The 9623-nt window shown below is 38.3% G+C and overlaps 1 long non-coding RNA gene across 1 annotated transcript; it reads left to right on the top strand.

The window, feature by feature from the left end:
• On the top strand, window positions 855-1471 carry LOC109822490. Its single transcript, XR_002242153.1, has 3 exons — window positions 855-1107; window positions 1195-1259; window positions 1423-1471. It is a non-coding gene; the product is annotated as an uncharacterized LOC109822490 (long non-coding RNA).

Genomic DNA, 9623 nt, shown 5'->3' with positions numbered 1-9623 from the left:
TTGACCGGCGTTGACCTAGGGCTACGCGTTGACCGGCGTTGACCTTAGGGTTTCGCGTTAACCTGAGGAGAACCAGTTTATACTCATGTACTCCTGGGAGTTTCGGGAATCAGTTTAACCTCGTGTACCCGCCGGAGGTTGCCAGGTTATCCTTAAGAATTATTATCTGTAACATTCTCTAGGAACTTCCTGTCAAAATGGGAAACAGTTTAGACTCATGTACCCGTTGGAGTTTGCCAGGTTATCCTTAAGAATTATTATCTGTAATAATCTCTAGGAACTTCCTGTCAAAATGGGGAACAGTTTAGACTCATGGTCGCCAATTGGGGTTTGGATTTCGAATATTCCGATAATAGGCGAAAATATCGCGAAATCACCCAAAATATAAAATTGGGTCCCAAATATTCCAAAATAGGTGAAAAATCACGAAATCACCCAAAATATAAAATTGGGTCTCGAATATTCTGAAAATAGACGAAAATATCTCGCAATTATTTGGGAGGCGGAATTGAACTCTGAACGTTCTAAATCTGACTGGAAATGCCGCTCAATTATCCGGGAAATGAGGTCGAACTCTGAACATTCCAAATATGATCAAAAATGCCGTGAAATTGTCCGGGAGATGAGGTTAACCTTCGAAAATTTCAAAAACAGACGAAAACGGACGAAAATACGGCAAAACGGGCCTTGAACTGGGTCTGACCCGCGTTCACGCGGGTCAGATGAATCCGACCCGCGTGATCGCGGGTCGGATTAATCCGACCCGCGAGCACGCGGGTCGGACACAAATCCGACCCGCGGAACGCGGGTCGGAGAGGGCTAAAAAAAAAATCCGATTCTCTCTTTTGTTCTTCTTCCTTCTTCATCGGTCCCGGCTTTCCCTTCTCTCTAAAATTTCGGTTTCTTTTCTCCTTGAGTTCTAGCCATCCAAGAACTTCTCCAAGATCAGAACTCCCCAAATCCTTTAAATTCCACATTAATTCCTTCCCCTCTTCTTCCAACTTGGATCCGAGTAAAGGGAGATTAAAACCTAGGGTTTGTGATTCTTCCAACGTGAGTTCGAGCTTAAGCATCGGGTGGAGTTCCTGCCTTGGATTTCGATTTCAGGTACAAATTGAGCTTTATGTTCTTGATCTTGGTTACCCCTTTTCAATTTGACTCGGTTTTCACTCTATCCTTTTATTCCAACCGAAGTCAAGAGCTAGGTTTTCGACGGCTTGGTGCGATTCTCCTCGTCGAATTCGCCGACTTTGATTCAGGTAGGCATCATCCTCAGCTTTGGCTAAGTTCCATCTTGTGTTCTCAACTGTAAAGGGGGTTTGAAACCCTAATTCCGAATTTAAGTTAGAATTAATATTTCTGTTCTTGATTTTGGCCACCCCTCTTCGATTTGACTTGGTTTTCACTCTGATTTCTTGTCAGGATCTCAGCTCCCTCTTTGCCTCAGATTCGAGTTTTGCTTAGTGGTGGGTTTTCTCAATTCAGATCATGCTATTCTCGAGTTCAGGTGAACCTCGAATGCTTCTGTTTCAATTTTGTTGTGTCTGTGATCTTTAGGCTTGGTAATTGAACTTTAGTTCTTGAACTTTGGGGGAAAACCTGAAATTGATGGCTGAAACTTTGGACTGTTCATGGCTAAAAAATTGTGGCAATACTGATTTCTCGAGTTGGTGCTCTTGGACTTGTGCCTTGTCGAGGTCGAATTTTGACTCTTGGTTAATTGTTGATGATTAGACCCAAACTTGTATGTGTATTTGAGTGGGGCCTAAACTTGTACATGGCCGAATTATTTGAATTCGAGCTTGTGTATGACTCGAGCTTTGTATATAACTGAATTCGTGCATAAATGAATCCTTGTATGTGATCGCACTCTTGTATGGTCCGAACTTGTACATGATTGAACTCGTAGGGCTTGAATTCTTGTACATGATTATACTCTTGCATAGTTCGAACTTATACATGATTGAACCCGATGCGACTGAATCCAACCTTGTATGTGGTCGAAATAACTTGAGTCCCAACTTGTGTATGCCTTGAATCCAAATTTATACATGACTCAAAAACCTTATATGCCTTGAATTCGAACTTATACATGACTGAGTTCTTTGGTTGGTCTTTATGACTTTTAACTTGAGCCGAGGATGTCGTATAGGCTTAACTGGACCCTTCTCAACGTACACAGCCATTTGGATGGAATCTCGTCTACAAGCATGGCACGACACTCGGGCTTCGGCTGGACTTGAGATTCAAACGCAACAAAGTCGGGTGGATCAAATGGAGGCCTTGGCTATCTTGGGGATGGCGAAGGGTGACTTGGAGCGTTCACGAGTTGTGATATCCGGAAAATTGGAGCTCTCGAAACAGAAGTTAGCCAAGATCCAACAAGAGACTGCGAAAACATTATCCCTCGCCGAGGAATCCTTCAAGGTTGCATTGCAGTGTGAGCTTGAGCGAACTTATACAGAGGAATTGACTAAACTTGAACAGCAAGCCTGTAGTCACAAACTTCATGTAGATTGATTGTAACTCTTGTACCTGCAAACTCAATTTTATTAATAGAAAATATGTCTTTTTTTCATTCATTATGTCTCATTTATTATGATGTCTTACTCCGTATGGAATAATCAACCATAATACTTGTGGGATTTTTGGCAAACCCCCAGCCTTCAACGGGTTTGATGAGCCTTTACCGACTACCGTTTGAGTCGGGCTAGCATGCGGATTGTTTAAGTCCGTTCCGCATGTAACGTTATGCTAAAAGAGTTAACTCTTTTAGTGCTACGATATTGAATACGTAGACTTCGTCTTTCTCCTGTGAAAAGACTAAACAGCGACGTGTATTAGACGTAGACTTAGGATTTTTGGCAAATCCTCAGCCCTCAATGGATTTGACGTGCCTTTACCGATTACCGTTTGAATCGGGCTTGCATGCGGATTGTTTAAGTCCGTTCCGAGACTTAAGATTTTTGGCAAACCCCCAGCCTTCAACGGATTTGATGTGCCTTTACCGATTACCGTTTGAATCGGGCTAGCATGTGAATTATTAAAACCCGTTTCACATGTAACGTTGCGCTAAGAGAGTTAATTCTCCTAGACTTGGTGCTATGATTTTGAATACATAGACTTCGCCATTTCTTACGGGAAAAACGTCCCCAGACTCGTATTCTGGTGTTTTTTTCACTCGGTGAAAGACTAAACCGGCAACGCGTGTTAGGCGTAGGCTTATCTCTATTTAGGAGTTGAGATAAAATTCCCCGTGCACAAAGTGCACGGATTGGAAGTTGGGAATTGTGTCAAGATATTTCTTCTATTAAATTAAAATATGATGATATATGTTTGAATGTTAGTAAATTCAATAAAAGTAAAGAGAATTTGAATAATTTGCTCTCATTTCAAAAATCTTCAAACAATCATTTTGGCATTGGATTTGTTCCTAAGTATTTTATAAAGAATGATTATGTTTTGAAGAATAATAATAAGAATATTCATGCTAAACAAAATAAGTATATATGGATTCCTAAGAATTTGAATATTCATGATAGGAATTATTATATTTCATCTTATATTTATGAAGTTTGCAATTCAAAGAATTACACTTATGTTAACAAATGGAAACCAAATTCCAAGTGGATTTGGATTCCTAAGGGCTAATCCTAATGATATAATATAAAAGGGTACCAAAGTGCTTGATATTTTTATTAAGGTACCCAAGAAAAGAAATTTTTAATTAGAATTATGTTTATTTCTTTTTGCTAATGACAAAGGGGGAGTTATATAGAAAATTTTAATGCTTTGATGCAGGGGGAGTAAAAGATTTTATTTAATGATTTCATGCAGGGGGATTAAAATTTTTATATCTTAATAACATATATTTGTCATCATCAAAAAGGGGGAGAATGTTAGGAATCTTGACCCCAAGATTAGTTTGTTTTGATGATAACAAATATTATATGTTGTGTGTATTATGTGCTAACATTTGTTTTGCAGTATCAGAGCTATATCAACAATTATATTCAAAGAGATACTCAAGACATAGATGAGTTCAAGGCAAAATGAAGCAAAGAAGAAGATATACTTTATTGTCAAAATGTAATTTTATATTTTCTTTGCTTAGAAATTTGTACAAGCCTTGATCACTCACACACATGCACACACATAGTGTTAGAACACACTAACACATGCTTAGTGTGTTGGTTAACAATAGAAATCCCCTATGTTAGCCATTAGAGTTTATAGATATTAAGTGAGTCTTAAAACATTTTATTTACACCCCTTATAAATTAGAATCTGGAAAAACTCAAAAGACCAAAGTTGTAGGTCTCTTCAAGAGCTTTCCAACAAATCTTAAATCACCTCATTCCGATATCGGATGAGAACGTTATAGTCAAAATACTAAACAGAAAAATTCCAGAATCTGAGTTTACAGTGTAGTCGACTACTATGCCTTGTAGTCGACTACTGAGCAATTTTCTGACTTCACAGAGTCTGTTTAGACTCAGTGTAGTCGACTACTATGACTTGTAGTCGACTACAGAAGCAGTTTTTCCAGATTTCAGTTTTAAAATAAGTGACTGTTTATAGCCGTTTTGTGGACGTTAATTGGGTTTAAAATTATGTCATTTCAGAGGCTATAAATAGGTTTAAACATCAGAAAACAACAACTAAGTTTTACACTTGCAAGATCAAACATTTTGTGCATATTCACTCTCTAATTTTCCAGATTTTCATGCTAAGTGTTTAGAAAAAGAGAGTTTCTGATATTGCCTTGGTTTCAATCATTCTTAGAGATTGTATAGACAATATTCAGAGAGTTAAAAGAATCCTAAGCCACTGCAGCACTTCACTACACATTCAAGGCTTATAGGATCAATTGTGTTCTTGCTTCAAAAAGGATTTCTCTCGGGTTTGAGAGGGTTGATCTCTTGGTTTAGAGATTGGGTGGCAATTGGCATGGTCTTGTCAATTGGTGTTGCAATTTGCATGGTCTTGCAAATTGGTCAGGTTTGCTTTTGATTTTGTAAGGTTTCAAAATCATAGTGGAAATCTCAAGCGGGATTTGCTTGGGGACTGGATGTACACCGGGTTGGTGGAACCAGTATAAAACTTTGTGTTTGTGATTGTGAATTTCTGAGATTGCCATTTTTCTTTGCAATTTATAATCTACTTTGCATATATTTTAAAAGAACACTATTCACCCCTCTTCTAGTGTTCTAGTGTATCTATTTCAGATCCTACATTTGGTATCAGAGCAAGGTGAAAGATGGCATCGTCAAATACATCACAATTCAAGGAAGGTTACTCTACAAATCGTCCTCCAATGTTCGATGGTTCGAACTACAACTATTGGAAGTGCAGAATGAAGATTTACCTTCAATCAATTGGCTACGAACTTTGGAACGTCGTGGAAACAAAATATGAGAAGCCAACAACTCCTTTTGCAGAATGGACTACTTCTCAAAGAAATAATGCAAATTTGGATTCAAAAGCAATGAATGCATTATTTTGTGCACTTGACAAGAATGAGTTCAATAGGGTGTCAACGGCCACATCTGCATACGATATTTGGCATACACTTGAGGTAACTCATGAAGGTACAAATAAAGTTAAAGAATCTAAAATATCTGTTCTTGTGCACAGGTTTGAGTTATTCAAAATGAAAGAACAAAAAGAGGAATCCACTCACATGTGCTTCATGGCACAAGAAGATGAGGTATGCAATAATGAAGAATTATTAGATGCTTTCAATGAATTATATGAAACATTTTTGAGATTAAAGGCTTCACATAATTTTCTTAAAGGTGAAAATAAAAGATTACTTGAAGAAATTTCTGATTTTAATTCTTCTACTATTTCTAATTCTCAAGTAATTGAATTGAAAGAGGAAAATAAATCCTTGCTTAAAGAAAATCATATTTTGACTAATGAGAATGTTTATCTAAAATCAGAATGCAATGATTTAAAAATCCGCATTAATGTTTTAGATAAAGATATTTCTTCTATTAAATTAAAATATGATGATATATGTTTGAATGTTAGTAAATTCAATAAAAGTAAAGAGAATTTGAATAATTTGCTCTCATTTCAAAAATCTTCAAACAATCATTTTGGCATTGGATTTGTTCCTAAGTATTTTATAAAGAATGATTATGTTTTGAAGAATAATAATAAGAATATTCATGCTAAACAAAATAAGTATATATGGATTCCTAAGAATTTGAATATTCATGATAGGAATTATTATATTTCATCTTATATTTATGAAGTTTGCAATTCAAAGAATTACACTTATGTTAACAAATGGAAACCAAATTCCAAGTGGATTTGGATTCCTAAGGGCTAATCCTAATGATATAATATAAAAGGGTACCAAAGTGCTTGATATTTTTATTAAGGTACCCAAGAAAAGAAATTTTTAATTAGAATTATGTTTATTTCTTTTTGCTAATGACAAAGGGGGAGTTATATAGAAAATTTTAATTTTAAATTTTTTACTAATGCTTTGATGCCGGGGGAGTAAAAGATTTTATTTAATGATTTCATGCAGGGGGATTAAAATTTTTATATCTTAATAACATATATTTGTCATCATCAAAAAGGGGGAGAATGTTAGGAATCTTGACCCCAAGATTAGTTTGTTTTGATGATAACAAATATTATATGTTGTGTGTATTATGTGCTAACATTTATTTTGTAGTATCAGAGTTATATCGACAATTATATTCAAAGAGATACTCAAGACATAGATGAGTTCAAGGCAAAATGAAGCAAAGAAGAAGATATACTTTATTGTCAAAATGTAATTTTATATTTTCTTTGCTTAGAAATTTGTACAAGCCTTGATCACTCACACACATGCACACACATAGTGTTAGAACACACTAACACATGCTTAGTGTGTTGGTTAACAATAGAAATCCCCTATGTTAGCCATTAGAGTTTATAGATATTGAGTGAGTCTTAAAACATTTCATTTACACCCCTTAGAAATTAGTATCTGGAATAACTTAAAAGACCAAAGTTGTAGGTCTCTTCAAGAGCTTTCCAACAAATCTTAAATCACCTCATTCCGATATCGGATGAGAAAGTTACAGTCAAAATACTAACCAGATATAACAACCAGAAACAGAGAGTCTGAAAAATCTCTGTCTGGTCGACCAGATATGTACCTGGTCGACCAGAGGCTCCAGATTTGGACAGAAATTTTCCAGAAAGCCTTTCTGGTCGACCAGGCCTCAATCTGGTCGACCAGACAGCCATTCTAACAGCTATATTTTTCAAATGAATATGAACGTTTTGTGAACGTTTTTGGCAGTTATTTTTGAATATTTTTGAACGAAAATTATACCTATAAATAGGTGTTAAGTTCTGAAATTTTATAAATGAATTCCTTTATATAAACTTGAGTTTTTCTTGACTTCTAAAGATCATTTTTGAAGAGAAAAACTGCATGAAAATTTCAGTTCTGTTCTTGATAAAAGTTCCACCACTCTAGAACAAAAATCATCCCTATAGCCTATTGTAAGTCACTCACATCTACACATCAAGGCTTATAGGAAGAGAAAGTTGTACCATCTTGTTTTTGATTTGATAATCTCTTGAAAGAAGAGATTGTTGTGGCATTGGCAATTGAAGATTGTCAAGGTTGTACGGTTTGCTTGCGGGTTGCAAGTGCTTGCGGTTTTGCAAGTGGAAATAGTGGAGAAATCTCAAGCGAGGCTTGGGGACTGGATGTAGGTCTGGAGGACCGAACCAGTATAAATCCTTGTGTTTGCGTATGCAATTTTCTGTGATTGTCTACACATTGGTTTGATCTTTCTTACTCTTTGTGATATTATTTTATTGAAATTTAAAGTTTCCGCATTAGATTTCATAAACACTATTCAACCCCCCTTCTAGTGTTTGAGTGCCATTGCAGCGATCCTACAATTGGTATCAGAGCAGGTTAATCAAGGATATCAATGGCTACATCATCTACATCACAGTTCAAGGAAGGACATTCTACTCAAAGACCACCACTTTTCGATGGTTCCAACTACAACTACTGGAAGTGTAGGATGAAGATCTACCTTCAATCGATAGGATTTGATCTCTGGAACATAGTGGAGTCTGATTACAACAAGCCTACTACTCCATATTCTGAATGGACATTGGTGGAAAGGACAAATGCGAATCTTGACGCCAAGGCAATGAATGCATTGTTTTGCGCAATGGATAAGAATGAATTCAACCGCGTGTCTACTTCCAACACTGCACATCAAATCTGGCACACACTTGAGGTAACCCACGAAGGAACTTGTAAGGTTAAAGACTCAAAAAATTTTGTTTTAGTGCACAGGTTTGAAATGTTCAAGATGAACGACAATGAGACAATTGGTGAAATGTTCACAAGGTTCACCGACATCATCAACTCCCTAATTGCATTAGGAAAGGTCTATACACAAGTGGAAATGGTTAGGAAAATCCTCCGTTTGTTTCCGTCGAAAGTCACCTTAGTCATTGATTTCATTAAACTTTAAACGTTACAAATGAATTCAAATAACAAAAGAAAAAGATTGCAACTTTCTTGAAAATAAACGCAAGATCCGTTTATCGGCTCTTGCTTGCGTGGGTTCTTCGCCGGTGCCGGGGTTTATCCGTGGACCGCCTTAGATCTGGATCCGGTTGATGAAAAATTTGGCAGAGCTTCGCCTTCGCCGAGGAAGTATTTGATTTGAACGTACGGGCTTCAGATCCTTCGAACGGCTTCTCCTTTGCTCCGAAGTTCGCCGGGATCTCACTGTCCTTTGCTGAAATTTCGTGCTCCTTCACTCTCCAATCCAGCAGCACTTCGTCCTCTTGATCCTTCGAACGGCTTCTCCTTTGCTCCGAAGTTCGCCGGGATCTCACTGTCCTTTGCTGAAATTTCGTACTCCTTCACTCTCCAATCCAGCAGCACTTCGTCCTCTTGATAAAATTCCAGATCTCAAAAATGGAGGCCTTTGGCTCATATTTATAGGCCTCGAATGCGGTTATTTGGATGAGAACAAGTGATTTGGCTCTATCTTCAGTTGACAACAGCCTAATCACGTTTGGGGATGATCTCAAGTCAGTTAAGAACCCCTGGAACATATGAATCCTGCGAAAAACCACTTTAAAACCATCAAAACGCGTTTCGGGTACCAAACTGCGCGGCAGACTGGTCTGACCTGCGCTTGCGCGGGTCGGATTGATCCGACCCGCGCATGCGCGGGTCGGATTGATCCGTCCTGCGCTTGCGCGGGTCGGATCATTCCGCCGCGCTCGCGCGGGTCGGTTTGTTCCGTCCCGCGCTCGCGCAGGTCAGTTTGTTCTGTCCTGCGCTCGCGCAGGTTTGTTGATTTTTATGCTTCGTCGCGAGACCGATCGTCGAACGCGCGTTGGTTAATATACGCGTGCTGATCGATGCGCGCGGGCTGATTGACATGTGCGCGTTGACTGGCGCGCACGAGGTGATTTGACGTGCACTCGTTGATCGGCGCGCACGAGTTGGTTGACGTGCGCGCGTTGACCAGCGCACACGAGTTGGTTGACGTGCACGCGTTGACTGGCGCGCACGAGTTGGTTGACGTGCGCGCGTTGACCGACGCGCACGAGATGATTTGACG

This window comes from Asparagus officinalis, chromosome 8, assembly GCF_001876935.1.
Source record: "Asparagus officinalis chromosome 8, Aspof.V1, whole genome shotgun sequence".
NCBI lineage: Eukaryota > Viridiplantae > Streptophyta > Magnoliopsida > Asparagales > Asparagaceae > Asparagus > Asparagus officinalis.
The sequence above is the reverse complement of the archived record's forward strand: the minus strand, read 5'-3'. Positions and strand labels throughout refer to the sequence as shown.